Source organism: Dermacentor andersoni, chromosome 5 (genome assembly GCF_023375885.2).
Source record: "Dermacentor andersoni chromosome 5, qqDerAnde1_hic_scaffold, whole genome shotgun sequence".
NCBI classification, from domain to species: Eukaryota; Metazoa; Arthropoda; class Arachnida; order Ixodida; family Ixodidae; genus Dermacentor; species Dermacentor andersoni.
In genome coordinates, this window is record NC_092818.1 from 69802852 (window position 1) to 69824648 (window position 21797).

At 47.5% G+C, this 21797-nt stretch overlaps 1 long non-coding RNA gene across 1 annotated transcript in view; it reads left to right on the plus strand.

Moving 5' to 3' along the window:
- The first annotated feature begins 5038 nt into the window (after positions 1-5038).
- Positions 5039-21797, plus strand: part of LOC140218351 (uncharacterized) — a 178717-nt gene continuing 161958 nt past the window's right edge. Inside the window, exon 1 of the long non-coding RNA XR_011894627.1 lies at positions 5039-5608. This is a non-coding gene — a long non-coding RNA (uncharacterized lncRNA). The remainder of the gene's footprint in view (positions 5609-21797) is intronic.

The window sequence follows — 21797 nt, forward strand, 5'->3', positions numbered from 1 at the left end:
TCGTCACCTTAGCCTCTTCTTAGCTGTAATTACCTGTGCGCCCCCCCCCCCCCCCTAAAATCACTGCAGGAATTGCAGCGCTTAGCTTTCTACTAAGTGCAAGTCCAGAAGAAAGCTGGATAGAATGTTACAGAGGAGGTGGGAGAGGAGGCAGATAATGTATAGAATGACGCAGTCGCAAAATGAGCGAATAAGAGCATGGACATTCTTCGCTCGCATTTCCCGTACAGGAGGAGAGAAGAGCGGAGAGGAGAGGTGATAAAGAGAAGGCGACGTGAGTAGGCGACGAAAAGCCACTACTATAGACACGGCAGTGGTGGCGGGCAAGCCGGTTGAATTTAAGTTCAATGTCATCATCATCATCATCATCATCATCATCATCAGCCTGGTTACGCCCATTGCAGGGCAAAGGCCTCTCCCATATTTCTCCGATAGTTCAATGTACAGTATGATAAGTTGCTACTTCTGCAAAAAAATAAAGATATACCATGCAAATTTGTCATGCAAACAACTTACGCAGGGCGTGCAGAAACCAAGCTGAATAGCAAAGCTGCATTGACAGTGAATTGTCCATTGCCACTGTTTCTTCTCTCCGGCCAAGATAACTGTTGCTTTTTCTTCTAATTGACAATTTGACACGAGTATGTACTTGTTTATACAGGGTATCTACCACTTTTCAAATGTTTCATTTGTTATCGTGTTGAATTGTTGTTACAAGATGTACCCCACCCCTTATGTAACACCCCTGATAAAGGGGCATTTAAGGAAATAAACTGACTAACTGACCTGACCTGCATTGAAAGAAAAGTGAACGAAACATCTAGTGCTACAAAACGAAGCCTACGGGAGTGGTCATACATCAAATCAACATTTTCGTTCCCGCGGCTGTAGCTTTCAGGCTATGGAATTGCTCCAGGTCACGGGTCTGATCGCGACCGTGGCAGCGGCATTTCCACGTGGGCAAAATAAAAAAAACATGCTCGTCCACATCGGTTTAGGGACACGGTAAAGAACAACACGGTTGACCTGCCACTACGGGGCGTCTCATAATCCGATTGTAGTTTTAGCACGTGCAGCCCCGTAATTCAATTAAAGCTTAATACTTCTGCCACGATTCGATGTGCCATGTGACGGCATGAGTATGCTCAACCATTGTAGAATTTATCATTATGGCGCGCAAGGACGCCTCAAGCAAACACTTCCCCCTGTGTGTTTTGTGTAGTACGCAGACAAACAGCAGCAGTGCACGCAACGTAACGTTGAACATCAAATCGCCACTCTCGTCTTCGACTAAAGGCTAAAGAAATTAAGCGTTCGCCGACAACACCACCGCTATTTATCGCCAATCGACGCATACAACACAGAAAACTTCGCGTACATTGATTCCCACAGTGCCTGGGATTCGCACAATATATTTTGTTGCCGGCTTGAACCAGAACTGCATCATTTTTTAGGGAAACGGAAAGCAAACCGGAACGATATACGTTGGAGCTCGACATTCTGAGTGCAAGTGCCGGTGTTGCTTTCGCCATCTGCCGGTGGCACGGCCAAGTTCTAGCTAAATGAACTACCGTTTCATCCGCCAGATGGCAAGAAGTGCGCGAGATTGTGCACATGGTTTTAAAGACTTTCGAATTTGTGTGGCAACGCAACGACAAATTTAGGCCTCAACATTAGCACATGGAAATGAGAAATTATGATGTTTATTGAAGCGACGAGGAATTAAGTGGTATCAGTTAAATAGCAACTCATGCAACGGTGCAACGGTGTGACACCAATTCATGCAACAGCAGCAACAGTGTTGCCTACGCGCGCTCTGACGGTTGTGATACTTTCCAGGTTCCAAACAGTGACCTGAAGGTCGCTAGAGAAAAATTAGAAAGGAGAATGCAAATTCTCACCTGTGTATAGGGGTGCCGGCTGTGCGAATGCCAAGGTCTTCGACACTCGGCCCCAATATCAATATCACTTCTGACCAGAGTATTGGGCTGCCATCAAATACTAGCACAATCTCCTTAGTTCTACAGCTGTCACTGGTGAATAGATTGTGAGCGAAAAAGCAAGGAAATGTCTTCTAATCGACCATAATTGTTATTCCATCTAGCGGCTTTATAAAGACCGAAGGCGGGATTTATTGCGTAAATGTTACACTGCACACTGTAAGTCGTCGAGAAGCGGCTTCAGCTGCGGCGCGTGGGCGTAGATTGATTATTGTCTGGACGTTCGATAGTCATCTGAGGCGCATTTGTCTTCATTTAGTGTCCTGAGCCTAACTGAGCGCTGCCGCGCATCGGAAAACTGAAGACCGAAGCAAGTGACAAATCCTCTGCAGCGGCTTTCGCTACTTCCTTCGTCAATACTCGTCATTAATATTTCTTTGTCAATGTCTTTGCCATATGTCATTAATTTCTTTAAGCCCTTTGAGTGGCTAATTCGTCAGCCGGCACTTATATGGTTATACTTTTAACCTAGTTCTTCATGTGCGTACTTGTTTCACAATGAACCCAAAAAAGATGAGCGGGCAGCTCACAAGTTTACCGGCACTAGTACGTTGCTTCATTTACCGTAACCAGATATTTACGTATAATTTGATTTGACAAAGAAGCTTCTGCTCTTAGAACATTCAAAAAGAAATAATTTTTTGATGCTTCAGAACACAACAAGCACACACTCGCACGCGCGCGCGCACACACACACACATTCACACATGCACGCACATCACTAGTGAAAGAGGAAGGCAGTCCACCTGAAGGAAGAACACGGCAAGTTAGTTCACGGCTTGTGTCCCACGTCGTCTTCCTATGTCTTTTAGCTGCCGCGCTTTTCACCCAGCGCTATAGCCGAAGCTCATCTTTTCATTTGGTGGAGTTTCCAGAATTCCGCCGCATACCTGAAACTCCCAAGACGAAGCTTCTACCTACTTCTGCCATGATTAACAAATTTGGGCATGCCAATCTTTCCCAGGTTCCACTTATCTTAAAAAACAGGTTATCGAAGTAGAAACTCTAGCTGAACACAGCACCAAGCAAGTCACTAATTTGGCCACCAGAATGGACGACTCCGAAGACAGTGCTAGGCGCTCAAATCATGTATTTTACGGTTTGAGCCACAGCGAACGCGAAACTAATCCTCGGCCTTTGCAGTTCAAAGATTAACACTACGCTGGAGCCAAGAGATCATCGAGCGCGCCCACAGGATTGGCCGCTTCCAAACAAACAAATATTGGTCACGCATTGTCCGGTTGGCCCACATTAAGGACCCAGAGCGCATGTCACTAAGCGCCCAACTGAAGGGCACTGACCACATTATCACTGTAGATTTCTCGCCAAACGCCCGACTTTCACGCAAAAAAACTCTTCGAATGCGAAAAAACACAGCAAAAACCGTTCAAGCTTTGTTATAACAAGCTAATAACTGCAAATACAACCTACGTTTTTGCTTCACACACAGAAAGCAATTGCACAACTGCGATAGCCATTGCCCGATGCCAGATCTTCTCGCAGAAACCTTACGCGCCCTGCGTAATCATTAATTAATACCAAGATCAGAAGTACCTTGCCCAAGCGCGACTCTCTTTCACATAGAGCCGAATCAACTGGTTGTAAACTTATAATTTTGACCAAAACTTGGCTGAACTCGTCAGTCACCAATACTGATCTGGTTTCTTGTCTACCTGATTTCCATATCTTCCTTCGTGACCGACTAAAGAAACGTGGCGGTGGCGTGCTGATAACCGCTCATAGCATCCTTATGTGTTCCACCATCAACGTTCCCTCTCCCTTAAAAATGTTATTCGTATGCTGCCAGACGTCTAAGCTCCCCCGCCCCGCTATTAAAATCGGCGCGCCTTACCGGACACCGGACGCAAATGCCACTTTTGTTAGTCATTTCCACGACACTCTTCATTCCGTTACGACAGCTTCTCGTAACGCGCTGTTAACCTTACTCGGTGACCTTCATTTTCCCGGCATAACATGGTCAGATATAGCTCACACAGCATCAAAACATAACACTAAAAGTGACTTCCTAAATTCATCGTTAACATTTGGATTGTCACAGCTATCTCTGAGCCAACACGCCAAGCGGATCATTCTTGCAACATTCATGACGTTTTACTGGCAACTCCTCAGGATACCTTCTCTTATATTGCACATTTATCAGGTATAAGCGATCACGACGTTCTTCCCATAACATTCAAGTGCTACCGATCTAACCGCAAAAATATAAAGGAAACAAAAGCATTATATGATCAAAAAAAAATACACATAATTAATTCTCGCCACTAGAAGCTCCCACCTCTTTCTGCCACGCCTCCTCCGGGCAGGCTAATCATGCTCAGGTTTAAGCTGTTGTCTGTTCCAGTACACGACAGCAACAACGTCCTATTGAGTTGTGGAGTGAACACCTCCATTACATTCCCGCTGCATTGCAGAGAGGCGAGATTTACGTACTTTAAGTGCTTTTAACTAGCGAAGTGGTGAAAGCGGACCCGTTCCCATTCCTAAGGTCGCTAACATTGTCCATTCTATTCCTCTAATACAAGTTAATTTAATGATTTCTCTATACAGTCGTTTCCTACTGGCTATTCCGTGCACCCAAAAGCCACAGGACATTTTTCACGTCTTAACAACGTAACAAATAGTAGTGTTATATTTCTTTCGCAGAACAGTACACGAACTTTGTGGCCTGTTATTGCTGCAGGACGTATTCGCCTGTAACTTCTCCAATTTTTAATCATTCGAGTTGAGCAAAGTCTTAAATAACCTTACACTATCTTCCCTTTCGAAGCAGACCGCAATTATTTGAGAAAAAAAACCATCGGTGAATACCACACTCTTTAATGCGAAATTTGAGCGCAGCTCTATACATGTTGTCGCGATGTAATTGCGACAACTCGTGCGGCACGCTGCGAACAGCGCGAAGTGTGGCGAGACTGCCTCGCCATTCGGGAAATGTTTTGTTTCTATACAGACGACACGCGCCACTCTGGCGCCATCTCGTGGCTGTCGAAAATTGCGTAGTCGTGGCGCGATGGGGCCACTGACGAAGACAGACGTGCCTCACCTCGGCGCCTGTTTTTCTGTTCAGTTTGACCAGTTCATTCCGTTTATCTGTTGCTGTTTTTGCTAAGCAAGTGAACATCGACTACACCGTGAGGCTACGTCGCAAATCCGGCATTTTTTTGGACAGTGTTTCTTCGTTTTCTTTGTGTTTTGTGAACTGACCGCCGTAAGCCTAACGTGACGCTTCGGACGCAACCACTGCCCTCGGCTGCTGCGCGTCAGCACGACCGCAAAGTGACTGGTGAACCTGCTACGCCCGGCGCGTTTTCCTCCGGCTCTCATCAGGACGTTTACCATGGCAACAACCACAGAACACAGAAGCCTTCTGTCGAAATGGAGTGATTTTTCAAATTTATATAACTGAAACGAGACCATGGATGCGACACATTCTACACCTTTATCGGAACTGTCTAGCGGGCCAGCTAATCCCGACTTGTCAGCGGGCCCTTCCGTCAGAACAAGCAAACTTCGTGACCACGAGGGGGCAGAGAAACGTCGTCTGCTATCGAAGCCAAGTGTCGCCAACCAAGCTGCACGGCGAACGGGTGAGTCGGCAACGCGAAATCGTTTTGATCAGGCCGCTCAGCAAAGTGCATGTGACATATATTCCGCAGCAGGCAGTCACAGATGCCATAGAGCAAAGTGAACCGCCAATTTTCATTGCATGAATGACTATTTTTCGATTTGACACACCAAGTAACGGCATACGGATCATTGTTCGCGACGAGGGCCATTATCGCAAAATGTGCACACTATCGTGCTTAGTTGCAGCAGTTGACGGCAGCATGCGCGCTCTTAACGTCGACACATCGCCTCTCCAGGAAAACGTGGTAGGTAGCTCTCGTGGCGGGATCGTTATAAGAACCGACCTAAGAATTTGCTACATCATAGCGCATCTGCGCTGTGAAGAGGCGATAGTCGCCGATGCGCGCATGCTCGGTAACACACAGCTGCTGCTCTTGGCATCTGACAGGGAACGCATACCGAAACGCTTGGTGTTTGAACGCCTGGTAGTAAGTATGCTACAATTTTCACCGTTTGTGTCATGCTGCCAAATACTCTTCCTTCCCGCCGGTCTGCCGGAAGTGCGGCAAAACTCCGCATGCAGTCGATCCGAACTGTAAGCAATTTCCCCAATCCGTGGCCTGTGGCTCGTCCACATACATTGCACCCGGCCCTCAATGTTCCCAATGCGATATTTCTATATCCGCCTCCACTGGCAGCACTAATATTTCAGCACATGCGACACTGTTCAGAGAGTCTACGCCATCGACGATGGAATTAGTCACCTGGGCGCAGAAGGCGGCTTCTCCCGATCTGCCTCAGCTTGTCCCCAGCCTCCGCCAGCGAATTCAGGAATTTCGGAAGAAAAATTTGTGACTCCACTATCTCGTACTGAATCCTAAAAAAGGGAATTGGTCCCCGACCTGTAAACACAGTCGCTCACTAAATTACCGACAGAGTCGCTCTCCGACACGTCGTGTCAAACCACTCACGGACAAGAACTCCGTTTACTCTCACATTACTGGGCTCCTCACACAAGAAATGTCTGAAGAACACAATAAACGGGAGCAAACAGTTTCATCAGATATGATGAACACTATGGCACATGCGCTAGAAGTCATGCAGCATAGGTTCCAAAGCATATTCAACGAACTGCCGCGCAATGTGCTCATTGATGACCATAAGTGCCGCAAACAAATAACACCTGCATGTCCTCGTTGACTCAGGAGGTGCAGTCTAACTATGTCAGTTTTCGTCAAACGTGCTTCACGATCCGCAGTTATGTTCAAAGACATCGTCCATTATTCTGTCCTCTCCACAAGACGCGCGGCACATGCAGGCTCCCTGGTTACCGCGCTTTCCCCACTCCTCCCATTGAACACAAGCGGCAGATCCCCAAAGGCCAGGCAGCGCTTTTTGACCGCAATGCCTGGCCAACCGCCCAACTGGACGCTCCAGGGCTTACTTCTAGAGCTCGGGAAATAGTAGCTGATAAATTTTGTCCTCCTGGGAAACACCTTTTGTAGCCGTGCCCGCGTATTTTCGCGCCGGCAATATCTCAGTTGAAGCGTACACGTGGTTGAAAACAATTTATGAGCAGCCGAAAGCCTCTTTCTGCTTATTGGAGGCGACTTTAATGCACACTACTTCACCTGGACTCTCTCAAAGCCTAACCAACCCGGCAAATGTCTTTATAAAGCTATTGTATTTTCCTCCCTAGAAATTTGTAACACGCCCGACACCCCTACGACAATCGGACGACATAAAGTGCAGAAAGACACAACCCCAGATCTTACCCTCGCCAGCCCCAAATTTGTACAGAACTGGACCGCCTCCAGCCAGTCATGGGGCAGCGACCGTCTCCCGATATCTTTCACCATTGATCACAAATGCCTCCGCGTCAAAACAACGACAATAATGACTAACGGAAACGCTTCTCGTGCTCATGTTACCCGTGTATTCATGACAGTTGGGGGTCTCTTGGATATTTTCCAGGAGATCCGTTTACTGGTCATACGTGCCATACAATGTCATACGATGACCATACTCAACCAATGGACAATCATTTAGCCAGGCTCTGGAGAAGAGTAGACATTTTAATACAGAGATACCGTTCGCCCGGCAAACGACTTACTGACCTCATCTAAATCAAGCGCAAATTTAAGTTATCAAGGAATATCAGTTCCGCCTTCGAAGCAAAGCCTGGCAATCCACCTGCGCCGCATCCCGGGACTCCAGAGTCGTCGGCGCATATTTTCTGCAGCCTCAGCACGAAAGGCAAATGTAACCCTCCTCTTACCAAGCTGATCACTAAAACAAATGCCGCAATGATAGAAAAGTAAATTAATACGAGTTTCTTTCCTTGCGCTTCGCTCAGTCCTTCCACACCTCCAAGCGCCTGCGCCATAGTGGAACGTGATCCATACCTTGATCACACATTTAGCATGGCAGGAATGCTAGCAGCGATCAATCAAGCCAACCCGCGATCGTGGCCAGGCCACGCCGGATAACGTGGCAAGAACGGCTCAACCTTGGCGAATAAGTTCAAGACACCCCACCCCCAACGCCCTAGCTGTAGTTAACGACATCTGGGCTTCAGGAAGCCAACCGGACAGACTTATGCTCTTTCTTGTTTATCCCATACACAAACACGGAAAGCAGCCGGGCCTCTATAAGAACCCCCAACAAATCTTCCTGATTACACGTCTCTGTAAACTCATCGAACGAATAATTCACACGCGTATGTCCCATTATCGCGAGATAATCTGGCCAGGCAACCACCTAACCCAGGTGGATTTTCGCCCTAACCTAGGCACTCATAATTTCCTTCGGCTGCTACGGCGCGTTAATCGCGCCTCACGGAAAACGCTGCCTGACTAGTTGCTGGCCGTTGACATGTAGAAAGACAGCATTTGATAATGTTGGCCATGACGTTATCCTTGAACAGCTATCTAACCGCTACCTCAGCCACTGTACCCAGGCATGGATCAGCAATGTTTTTGCAGTACGACCCATTCGCATAAGTGGCGCGTCACCTGGATGGAGCCGTATGAGTTATTACTTGGATAGACGTGTTCCACAGGGATCAATCATAGAACCGGCACTTTTTACTCTGACCATGTGCAGGGTAGCCGAAAACCCTGAACGAGACACAAAGATTTGCCATATACGCCGATGACATTACTATATGGGCAGAAGCAGCAAACTATACTAACAAATAAATGATGCAGACTGATCTGCAGGCAGTCCTCCTCAGTTTAGATGCCACTCTTAAGGAACCGGTCTGCAGTTCGCTCCGCGTAAAACAGAACTTAACAGCATAGATGGCAAGCATCGCAGCAACCCCAACATGTGCTTCTGGCTGCGCATTGTATCACACATCATTCAATCAAAAATGGACAAACCAAAGTCCTAGGTGTACCTTGAGCCGGTTTCAACTACCCACAGAAGTGGGCACGCGTGCAATGGCTGGCATGGCCGGCCATGTTACATGCAATACGTCGACTTTCCAACAAGTACGGAGGAGCGCGACGACTAGCCTGTGGTACTCCTGTGAGAGCTGTGGCCCTTGGAAAGATTCTGTGCAGCACACCTATATACACCTCTTCTACAGACATGCGAAATTAGGAACGCCTTCATTGGGTCACCCTCCGCACTATCACGGGACTCCCTAAACACACTGAAATACCTATGCATGAACGTGCTGTGAGCTTGCCTCCACTGCAGGACGTCATCCTTGAATCCCACACTCGACATCATATCCACATGAAAAACACGCCGCAAGGCCGTCGCCTTTTGGCCTGGTATTTTGGCCTGGTATTTTGGCCTGGTATTTTGGCCTGGGAGCAACATGACCATGCGCTCCCTCTCAAGCTTTCGTTACCCCCATGGAAAACCTTAATTGCTTCTTTGATGACTCCGTTGTCCCATACCTCCTAATACCGCTCCAGCCCGCCATCATCTACACTAACGCAGCTCTCTTTGATGACCAGGCTTATATGGCCTGCGTTTGCATGCAGACTACCGCTACACAGGGGCCTACAGCTGCCACCTACCTTCCGGTACATCCAGTGCATGCTTAACTTTTTGATATCTGGGGAGCGACTGCAAGCCTCGCATAAACCATGCAGAAACTGATCCGTGTCTTCACTGACTCACACACAGCATACTCTGAAATACTTCACGCAGCCTCGGAGTTGCTATAGCTTTCGCTTTTCAGCGTATCCTTCGTAGGCATGAAAAATCAAACTGTCGGATAGAAATCATCTCAACTCCGGGGCATACGGATGTGCCCGGAGGCAATGCGACAGCACATGCCACTGCTGCTTCCACAGGTGGGTCTACCAATCTTTCTTTGCCGCCACCCCTCCAGGAGGAACCCGTATGATCTCCTGAACCAAATGGCTCCTTCCAAAGCCACCATGCACTATGTTTGTGCGCCCCTTCGTACTTCAAGTAAACAACGTTTTCAGCAGGCTACCCCGCCTGTCATCTTTCCGAGCAAGTCTCCCCTTTCACGCTTTTAAGAGGTATGCGTCAATAAGTTTTTCGCAAATTTAGCCTACACAGTGTACTATATGGCAAAAGGGCGACTACCCGACCTTACGACAATGACGTGCACCCACTACCTGCTGCGCAGCCACGCAGATGCTCGTCTAATAATATGGCAGTATTCTGCGCTCGATACAGGGACAATGGCCGTACAGGCTTTGCAGTGCACGCACTATCGTGAAGCGCTGCTCACTGACCATAACACGCAGCTATTGCTTGCCAAATGTGGTAGTCAGACTGGTCTCATCAGGGTGGTTTAGGGGGACATATAAACCACGGACCTGACCGCTCATAGTCTCAGTACAAGTGACTATCACTCAAACAACTGGAAGCCCTGACCATGTGAACGTCTTCGTAGTGTGGCGAGGCCCCGCTCATTCCCCCAGCAGACCTGCGCCTTCGCGTTCTCTAATAAAGGACTTTCAATCAATCAATCGTATTTATTCTCGCCGCAAAGCTCGTCTAGCGTGACACTGCACTTCGCACGCTTTCGCTATACCTTCCTCCTCCGTTTTGCGCTTCATGGTGCCACTGGACTCTCTCCTCTGCTTTCCGCCTCGCACTCTTTTCGCTATCGCCATCTTTATTATCCCGCTGCGCTCAGCATTCGCCTTCATCCTTCGTGGTGCTCATTCGCTCGGTGACTGGGCACAACGCCGACGGCGAAGCTTACCGCAGGAATGGCCACCTAAGAGCTGCGCTCTAAAATGCAGACAAGCGATGTTAAGATGGTTGTCTTCAAGGAAAATGCTGTTGTCGCAGTAAGTTCAGAACAGAAAGAATCGGCTGAAGTCTGCTGCTTTTTTTTTTTCAATTTTTCACGTTCAGTGGCATAATAAAGGATAGAATTTTGCAGCACACTTATCTGCCCACCTGTTACCCGGCCTTCTGGATGTTCGACAGAGTGAGAAAAAAATATGGCGCGCTCTGCAAATCACTAGCGACTCACCCAGGGTCTAACCATTTGCGAACTTGCTGTTTTGAACCTCCATCCCTTTGTCGAAGGCCAATGGTGCTCTTACTAAATCTAATTATTCTTGCCAATCTAACTGCTTAACTGAACGTAAGGAGTTAAGAATAACTAATATTGCTTCTTTATATGAACTTCAACATTGTAAGAACAAAGTCTCCGTATCATCAAAACCGTAGAATATGTTAACTACCGTGTTGGGACTTACTACAGCCGTACAGGTTGTTCGCTTTCGGTAGATACTGAAAGAGCTGTATTAAGTGAAAATTGAATAATGCGATAAATTGACCTCGGCTAGATTATTCAGCCTAATGCGCAGACTTACGAGTTTTCCAGTCACACGTAAACGTTTAGCGCTTCGGGGGTATACTCCAAATGCAATTCCAACTCCATTCAGGAACTTCAGTCTCCCTTTGCATTCCCATTCCATGCTCCAGATTTTTGCCAATAGTCAACTCACATGCAATTCCGGGGTTTAAAACTGTGAAATAATTTTGGAAACGTTGTAACACCTGAGTTACTACTCCCCGCAACTCAGTCTCCCGTCTGAAATGGCAGTCAATGCTATGACGCTGAGGATTGGCTCAAGTGAAACGACCGAGTGAGTGCGCGTAACAATTCGATAATAAGCTCAGCATTTCCATCTTATACTTTTGTGGATTCACACATTTCCCGTTCCAGAACTGCAAGTCCAACCTCTGTAATTGGTTTGCATTTAAATCTAGATTCGCTGCACTGTTGTATATCCCTCACGCTCGTAACCTTTGCACGGAGCAACGGCTGTGTCATCAGCAAAGGCGTGGAACCTATACCAGATACGTTGAAAATGTGGTTCAGCTTCACCGTTTGAACAATTCTTGTTTATGTTTGCATTAGGAGCGACTTTTTTCCATGATTGACCCCATTAGGAAGCTCATGCCTTCTACTGGTAAGAAGACTCCTCTCCAGTCAAGCAATCGAAAAGTTCCATTACACAAAAAAAAAACAATTCAAGTACAACATAACCGGTGCAAGAAACTGAAAGCGCCTAAAGAAAATGTATCGAAACGATAAAGCTTTGGGTGATAAAAGTGTTCTTAGGCATTGGAGTGGTGGGTAGCGTGCAGGAAAAATATATGGGGAAGATTTGTACGACAGTGATGGGGACTCGTTGTGCATAGGTGTGTGTGCGTGTGCGTGTGCGTGTGCGTGTGCGCGTGTGCGCGTGTGCGCGTGTGCGCGTGTGCGTGTGCGTGTGCGCGTGTGCGTGTGCGTGTGTGCGTGTGCGTGTGCGTGTGCGTGTGTGTGTGTGTGTGTGTGGGTGTTAGTAATGTGCGTGCGTGCAGGAAAAAAAGAGAATGCATGAATGAATAAAGCCTTTTTTTAAAAGAAAGGGAGCGCTCTACACCGCTGTTGGGGATTAGGAGGGAAAGGAAAGTGGGTACCCGGATTGTTGGCGGAAGCACATCTGCATCTCAGTATTTGAGCTTCCGCTTTATGCAGACTCAGGTGCATGTTCAGTTCCGCCGCTCTCGCATGGGCTGGTCGACCCCTTCTACACTACTCGAAACAAGCCACTTTGTCTGCCATATGTCGCAATGGCTTTCTGTGTTTCAGGGTTAGCTTGTATTCCAATTCCTAGTATTCTAATGAGAAATGGCACCAACCCAGACAAGCTACGATTGCGAACACTTATACCCGATGCACACATTCGCAGGAGTCATGCAGAGCAGACTTGCAACACCTCATTTCGAACTGTGCAGCTTTTTCACAAGGGAGATCATAATCAAGCCACTGTGGGTGCTCCAGAATGAGGTGTGCAGTGCTTGTGAGGCTAATCAGCACATGGAGGACAGCAGTGCCTCTGGTGGGGTGGCGGTGAAAGAAGAAAATATGACGTGCCGGACAGCTACACGTCTTCCGTGGCGAGAGAAGGCGGGGATAGAGAGCAGTGCAAAGAGATTAATGTTCTAGGAGAGAAGAGTGTTACCCACCCGCGTTCCACTTGTGAGTACAGTTCGTTGCGTAAAGCACGTTCTAGCAGGCGTCATCCTTTTGCGATTGAGAGGGAAAAAAGAAACAGGCATACAAGCCGTGGCATGGTAGAACCGTATATTCTTGAACGTAACCCCACAGGAATAACAAAGAATTAGCGAGAAAGTTTTAAGCAGATGTGGGTGGACGATCGCGATGGCCTAGGAGGGCCTCCATTATCCTTCGGACACAGGTCTCAACATTTTGTAATGTGGATGGTGCCAGAACTTTCAATGTTTGCCTCTACTTGGGTGCAATTCAATTCAGTATCAGTGACGACCAGGGCATTTTTCTGCACATTTTGCCAACACGTTTCGCGCGAAATGCTCTTCAAAAGCTCGCGAGTTGTGCTAGCCGATGAGGTATTTTGACGTGCTTGTTGTATACTCTGCCACATATCTTAACCACAAGTCGTTGCGCGGACCAGCCATGTTTAGCAACTTTTCTCTACAGAAAGATGCTTCTGGTAGTGTCGATGTGACCTGCAGTGAAGTGTCTCGTACGGGGTAACACCGCGTACTTCCGAATGTCTTCTGTAACAGACCAATTGCGTTTTTTTAGAGCGCAGCTCTTTGGCGTCCGTTCCTGGGTTTCGCGTCGTCGTCGGCGTTGTCGTCGGCCTCGTAACCAGCTCCGCCCCCCTTTCATCCCCCCAGCGCTAGCAGCGACCGACTGATACCGCTGGATGCCGCTGACGCCGCTAGAGAGTCAAGATAACGTGACTGCATAGAACACCGTCGCCGCCATGCAGAAAGAGGAGGAAAGGGTCCCCCCCCCCCCCCCCTGTTCTTGTGTGGCGGATAGGGTGCTCTTCAGTTGCCTACGCGCCGGTTATTTCACCTAGGCCCGGCACGTCGACGAATACGTGACCACCTTCCCACGGCTAGACCTGGTTCTTAGCGCTGCGGAAGCGAGGGTATCATATTGTTTGTGTCGGCATCGGCGGCGTTGTCCCTGAAACCAACTCCGCAGCTGGGGTTGACTCACTATCGGCGTCAGCGGCATCAGTCAGTCGCTGCTATCTCTTCCCTCCTCCCTTTATCGTGTTGTCCGCTTGCTGCGCGCGCTTCTGCCCCCATCGTTTGCCGCTGGGTGTACACGCCGCCCCCCTCCCCCCTCTTCCTGCGAGTCTCCGGTTGTCAAAGCGCCGGCTCGAACTTAATTCCTTTCTTCGCTCCTCCTCCAATGCAACCCCTGTGCGGTGGCAATCAGAGAGCCAGATCGGTGGCGGCGGATGTGTATATGTGCACCGCCCGAGCCGAAATTGCCGCTGCCGTTCGCCCTGTGCGGTGGCAATCAGAGAGCCAGATCGGTGGCGGCGGATCTGTATATGTGCACCGCCCGAGCCGAAATTGCCGCTGCCGTTCGCCACTGCGAAATTATCTTGCTGGTAGTAGCTGCCTACTTCGCCCCTACCGCACTCACGAAAGACGTCGTGCACTTCCTGCAACTCGCATTAACCGTCCATCGATCCACACCGATGTTAGTAGTGGGGGACTTTAATGTTGACATAAAGACAAACAGCAATTTCCTAACACTTATGCGGGAGAACATCCCGTTCCTCTCGCTCGTAACGCGTCCCACGGCTGTGACAACCTCGCGAGGCACTTGTATAGATCTCGTCTTTGAGAATCAAGCATTGGTGTACCAAGTCGAACATATATCAGTCTATTTCTCCGACCACAAAGCTTCCTTCATGACTGTCAAGAACTGTTAGTGGAGTCTTTGTTAAAGGAATACGTGTGAAAAATAAAAAAAAAATTCTGTGATAGCGCATACATGTGTTGCTCGATTTCTTTGCCTCAATCTATCGAAAAGGTGAAACAGCTTATTTGCTGCGCTCAAATTTCGCATTAGGAAGTAACGTAATCGTCGGTAATTTTTTTTTTCTATCCCTCAAACCTCAAACCATGAAGCCTAACCTCGCCGCAAGCCCTTATTTTAGCTTTAGTACTTAATTGGCAAACGAGGACAATTCTTTACAGCCCGTAGATAAGGTAATCGTGTCATCACTTCCTTCTTATGATAATGGTTTAAGAACTTGCCATAATCTATCTCATCCTATACGGTGGGAAATTTGGGCGGGTTATTGTCCTCAGCTGCTGCAATTGCGGTATTCCTTATATTTTGTGTTATGAGCCTCGAGAAGACGTGCGCGAACTTAGTTCCTTCCCCCCTCCCCTTATATTGCGCTTGCTTTTCGTTCTTTTCCCTTTTATTTAAGGTATAACAATCATGAGGTGCAATCATAATGAGGTGCAGTGGTGGCGTAGAGGTAGAGAATCCGCCTCTCGTGCAAGAGGACCGTAGTTCGAATCTCGGTGCCGTGCAATATTCCACCGGATAAAAAAAAAGAAAATGCGCGTGTTCGTAAAATTGCATAAACAGGCCTGGAGTGCGGACTGATTCCTGTGACCAGAAGCGGTAACGTGCTCCCTCACCAGAGCAGGATTGGCCACCCTGGTGCAGAACTTGGCCACAACCTCCTATAGGAATACAACAATCGAACCTCGCCTCTCAGTCCCCAGCAGCTACGAAGCAACTGACCACGGCGGTGACCAGACCTGTGACGCCGCAGAGGGTGCTAAGAATCTGTGGGTCCGGAAAGGCCGCCATTGGAATCTTAACCTGGCAACGTTTAACGCTAGAGTGTTATCTAGTGAGGTGAGTTTAGCAGTGCTAGTGGAGGAATTAGCGGGCTATAATAATGGGACATAATAAGGCTCAGTGGGGCTAGGAGAACAAAAGAAGCATATACAGTGCTAAAAACGGGCACGTACTGTGCTACTGGAGCTTAGAGGAGAGACGAGAACTAGAAGTCGGGATTCCTGATAAATAAGGATATAGCTGGTAACATACAGGAATTCTATAGCATTAACGATAGGGTGGCAGGTTTTGTTGTGAAACTTAATAAGAGGTACAAATTGAAGGTCGTACACGTCTACGCCCCGAAAAGAGGCACATAGACAAAGCCGCCTATCGAGCAACATAAGTTGGATATAACACGGTTTAAGGCAGTAATAGATACATCGTTAGACAGATCCCGAAAACAGGGTGAATTATGCCAAATATGCTAATGACATTAAAGCAATTTGCCACATGCGTTAATTTCCTCGAAAGGTTCATGGTCAGCGCGTTTGTCAACCACATTGCCGCGGGGTCATTAGTGCAGGTTCTGGCAGTGCTTGTAGAGAAAGCTTTGTTTTAGTGTATTAGGGTTTATAAGGGTACTTCCCACACATTCTGGGGCTGCTCTGGCGATGTAGGTGAGCTACTGGGGTTGCTGGGTAGTCCATTTTATAGTGGATAGAGCATCGTGTGGCTATGATGAGGGAACTGGGTTCGAAATCTGTTGTCGGGCCAACTCAGGTCACAGGTTTGGGACAGTGCATGTTTCGCTCATCAGTGAACCCATTTTACAACATGTGTGACTCGCATTACATGAATCATGGTCTGATTGGTAGCGCGTCGGGTTCCCGTGCTTAAGCCAAGAGGGTTCGAATCCAACCGTCGGAATTACTTGCTTCAATGTGTACGTCACTGGGTATGTGCGGCCGTTCATGGAACTTCTTTGATTCCAACTTTGAGCACCGGGTAAGTGCCACTTTTTCTGTGTCGCTGTTCAAAGAACCTGACGCGAAACTGCGCCGCTAGGTATTTGCCACTCTTCAATGAACCGCCTTGGCGTCAACATGAGTCATTGGGTTAGTCCCAGCAGGTATGCACCATTGGGTGCGTACTTTAAGCGGCCTTTTTCACTCTTCAAGGGACCTCTTTCACGCCAACTTGAGCCACTGGGTATATGCCACTAGGTATGCCCCGCTCTTCAATGAACCTCTTGGATGCCACCTTCGGTATCTGTGTGCCACTTAGTATGTAGAAATTCTCAATGTCAAAAATATAGTTGAAACATTTTCCTCTGCAGCCCGGTAACAAACCCGTGTCATATATGATAGACAAACTTGTATGTATGTTAGATTTACACAAGTGGCACGCGCAGATATGGCGGCAGCGGCGCAGAAAGTCGAAGCGGTTCAAGAGGGGGGAGTGAGAGAGAAGGGAGGAAAGAAAGGCAGGGAGTTTCACCAGACTGACTCCAGTTTGCTACCCTACACATGGGGAGGAGAGCGAAGAAAGAGAGAGAGAGAAGACATTAGTCTATATCCCACTTTCACATGCACTAAGGTGCAGCATGTCTACAGTCGGGCACTCATGTCTGTTGCCTTCAGGTACTGAAGAAGCGCTCGAATGGCTTTCTATGTGGATGGACAGTCAGGCCAGGCTCCTAAATCTTCACTTCTGTAAATGGCCTATCGTCCGGTCTTTTCAAGGGACAGTGTTGTGTCTGACTTAGATTATCGAAGTGAGAACAGTGACTCGGAAGATTATTGAAGGTGTCTTCACAGTTGCACTTAGCGCACATCGGTGAGCGCCAGAAAGAAGCCCGGAGGCACGCACACGAAGTGTATGAGGCGCCTCAGCGGTGGCAACATGATCTGTGACCATATCGACTCATTGTTTTTCGCATTAACGTCGGCATTCATCGTGTGATGGTTTCTGACTCCATTTTGCTTCATCATTGGGTGAGGGCGAAGCTGTCACTGTACTTCCTGCGCTCCCGACGGCAAGACAAAATTCACAGCCTAATGGAAACAAATGGCGGGAAGACAGAACAACCCAGTTTCTAGTAACAGAAACAGTAACAGAAAAACAAAAAGTATGGGGCATAGCTGTAGTCAATAGGTACCACATTGACTAAGGTTGAAGCTGCCACGAACACCTGATTAATACAAAAAAACTGCTGCCAAGTATACCTTGCAAGCACAAGAATGCTGTGGTGTGCATGTTTGTTGCTTACCCAAAAATATTACCCGCTAACATGGCAAGTGCGTGCGTTTAAAAGTTCCGAGTAGGAAGGAATGGAGGCAACGGAATCCGCAAACAAAGTTTCTATGCATTCCTGTCCTCTTTAATGTACTAAAGCATAATATAGAGATAAAAAACGTGATGCTGCGTATTTGAGGCACGAATTCATCAATGCCTATGTCTACTTTCAGTGAGAACGCCATCGATGCGAGAGAAAAATGCCTGATAGGGTGAACATGAAGCCTGATAGGGTGTACATGGAGCTGTGTCACCTGTTTAACAAATCCATTCCTCCTGTTCTAACGTGATGTATTTCCATTTCCAAGCAACACTATATTTCAAATGTTACAGAGGCACCTGAGGGTTTTCTCGTTGCTCAGGACTTCCTTTCTTGACTGTACTGCCCACTGAATCCTAACCCGTGCCGGGAGAGCCCGTGTAGTTAGTGGTTATTTACAACAGCGTGTGCGCTCACATAGTGTTGGCTGCGTTTCCGTTACGGAAGCTCTCAGCGAAATTTCCCTTCGTATGACCTCATCGAACCACAGCTCTAGCTCTTGCTAGTAAGTGCCAAGTGTCAGAGGCTGCCTCGCGCCACCCCTTCCTTAATAACGATCGGGACTGGCGAGAACTAGGACAAGTAAACGACACCTTTTCCTTCCTCTTGTGAGCAGTGGTAACTCATGCAAGATCACCTAAATAAAGACAAAAGAGAGAGATAGTAGCGATGCGACATAGTGTAGACGAGCGTCACTGCACCTACGCAGACACTGAATAAAGGAGCTATACCAAAATAAAACAACAGAGCTGTCCAGCCGACTTCTCCAGCACCTAAAGCATAGCGAAAGAGAATCTCACGCCGCAGTAAATTTCAACAAGGAGTCAGTTCAGCGCGAAGGCGGTCATGCCATTTCTGAAGAACGAATAGGGTGCGTACATTTTTATTGTGATAAGGTGTTATTCCCATTTTATTCATGCCCAGCCCATTAAATCAGTGCGTCTTTCTTACTGCACTTATGATTACTAACCAAAACGTCTTCGGTTAGCCTTTTATTCATTCCTACTGCTTATGTGCTAGCATGTGGTAATATGCGTGCAATCTTGCATCTATCTGTATGTGCCGCATAAAATCTTGTAACAGTCAGTGTGGTTAAGCTCCCTCCCTTTCTTTCCTCCCTTCTCTCTCTCTCTCCCCTCTTAAACCGCTTCGACTTCATCAGCAGCAGTCATCATTATCATCATCAGCAGCAGCAGCAGCAGTCTCTTTTATTTCGACTGCAGGACGAAGGCTACAGTTACACCTGTTACAACAATTACACATGTCCTAGGCCAACCGACTTCAACTTGCACGTGTGAACTTCTTAATATCATCCCCCCACCTAGTCCTCTGCCGTCCTCCACTGCACCTCCCTTATCTTGGCATCCATTCTGTAATCCTCATGGTCCACCACTTATCTAATCTACGCATTACATGACCTGCTCAGCTCCATTTCTTTCTCTTAATGTCAAGTAGAATATCGGCTATCCCCCTTCGATTTCTGATCCACACCGCTTTCTTCCGGTCTCTTAATGTTACGCCTAGCATTATTCGTTCCATCGATCTTTGTGCGGTTCTTAACTTGTTCTCTACCTTCTTTCTCAATCTTCATGTTTTTGCCGCATGTGTTAGTCTCTTTTAGTTAGTTTAGGTTTAGTTTTTCATTTGTTAGTTTCTTTTTAATTACAATGGTAGGCTTCCAGTCAGGATCTGATAATAGCAGCCGTACGCGCTCCAACCCATTCTTATTTTTTTATAAATTTCCTTCGCATGATCAGAGTCCTCTGTGTGTAATTCATCTAGATAAATGTAGCTGTATTCCTTCACAGACTCTAGAGGCTGACTGACGATGCTGAAATCTTGTTCACTTGCCACGGTATTGATCATTAGTTTTGTTTTCTGCATAGTAATCTTCCAACCCGAGTCTTGCACTCTCTCTGTCAAGGTCCTCAATCATTCGTTGTAACTCGTCCTCAGTGTTGCTGAAAAGCACAATGTCAGCTGCAAACCGAAGGATGCTGATATATTCACCGTAGATCCCTAAGCCTTACCAGTTTAATACCTTCAATGCTTGTTAATAGCTTCTGATAGATCAAATTTGAAACTAGGGGCTACGAATATAATTGCGGGATAGTGGCAATGACAGGATGCAATTTTTCTAATCCTTTAACGCAAGGCCGCTCGAGAATAAGAATTTTCATGCAGCTTTTACAAGCACACGGAATATAGTAATTTAATATCTTTCATATACACTGCAGGACGTTTGGACGGATTGGCTCTATTCGCCGTCGCAATGAAAGGTGAAGATGACAAAGAAAAAAAGTCCAGAAATGCCTGCAATGCATCGTTTCTCGATTCATCGTTTCTGAATCTTTGCACATGCATTCCTCATCTCTTCTGGACTTAAAATATAAGCCCACAGGCCTCTGCACTTTTAATCAAGCACCCCAGTAGAGAGTTTAAGAAGGCGCGTCCTACTTTTTTATGTCTTTAAAAGGCATTAAATTTCTACAAGTCCTCCGAAACGCTGCCATGAAACCAAACACGCCAGAAAGCAAACAGTTGGTGATTCGACCATACGTCGTCTACGAAAGTGGTCATAATTATGACATGGTTTACTGCACAATTCTTTTGAAAGGAATACAGAAAACGCAGTCTATGATGAGAGATATGCCACGCACACTTAGGGGCAATATCAGAATGTAGCTATGCAGATGATTTCGGGGGATAAAAGTTGAAACAAGCGTGACACTTCGAGAACTCGTACACACACAAAAAAACAGTCAAACTGTAGGACCGAGCTCTCACATATTTCGGAAATATTAAGAGAAAATATAGGCTGGATTGGTGGCAAAAGGCGTCGTCTGCAACTGATGTAACAGCAACTGCTTTTGCGTTCGAGTGCGCTCGTGACTGGCTCTTCATTGTGCCGGCTGCCACGCAGTCTGAGTTGCAGCGCCATAGCGTCTGCTTTCATCGCTGGTGCCGTACAAACGCTTGTATGAACTCCATCGTGAAGCCGGTATAACGGTGACGTGAGAAGCGGAAATTATGCATTTCCGCTTAAAAACTTCACCAATGATTATGATACTCCCTAATGCGAAATTTGAGCGCAGATCTATAGGTGTTTTCACGATATCTTGGCTGGCACTGACAATCTGTATCGTGCGGCACATTGCGAACCGAGCGAATAGTGGCGCGACTGCCTCGCTAATCGGGAGAGCGCAAGACGCAGTATGTGGGTGACGCGTGGCCGCTTTTGACAGACGACGCCGCAGATAGACCTCCCCTCTCGCAGCGCGTTGTTTCCGTATATGGTATCGGTGGACGCTCTCGCCGCTTGCCATTGGTGAACAGATGACGGCAAACTACTCTGGCGCCATCTCGTAGCGGTCGTCGCCACAGAACTCGTCTTGCGAGGTACTACAAGAGTGTAGTGGACTATGGACTAGTACTACGCTTTTCTTCTCACGCTTTCGCCATACCCTCGTCTCCCGCTGTCCTCCTCGCGCTTTCTTTGTTATCGCCGTCTTTCATCCCCCACAGCGCTGCGCGTTCGCTGGTCCATCTATCGCTGTGCTCGTTCGCCACGTTACGTCAAGGGAGGACGGAGAGGGCCGACACTGAGGTGAAATGCAGGAGCAGGTGCCTAGGAGCTGCGCTCTAAAACGCGCGCATAGGTTCCCTATCTGAATGAGCTATATGTAAAGTAGCGTTTATTCTATAATCGTTGACGATTACAGTTCAAAGAGAAGTGCGGCTTCTGACACACCTTGGCTTGCCCTTATATTCG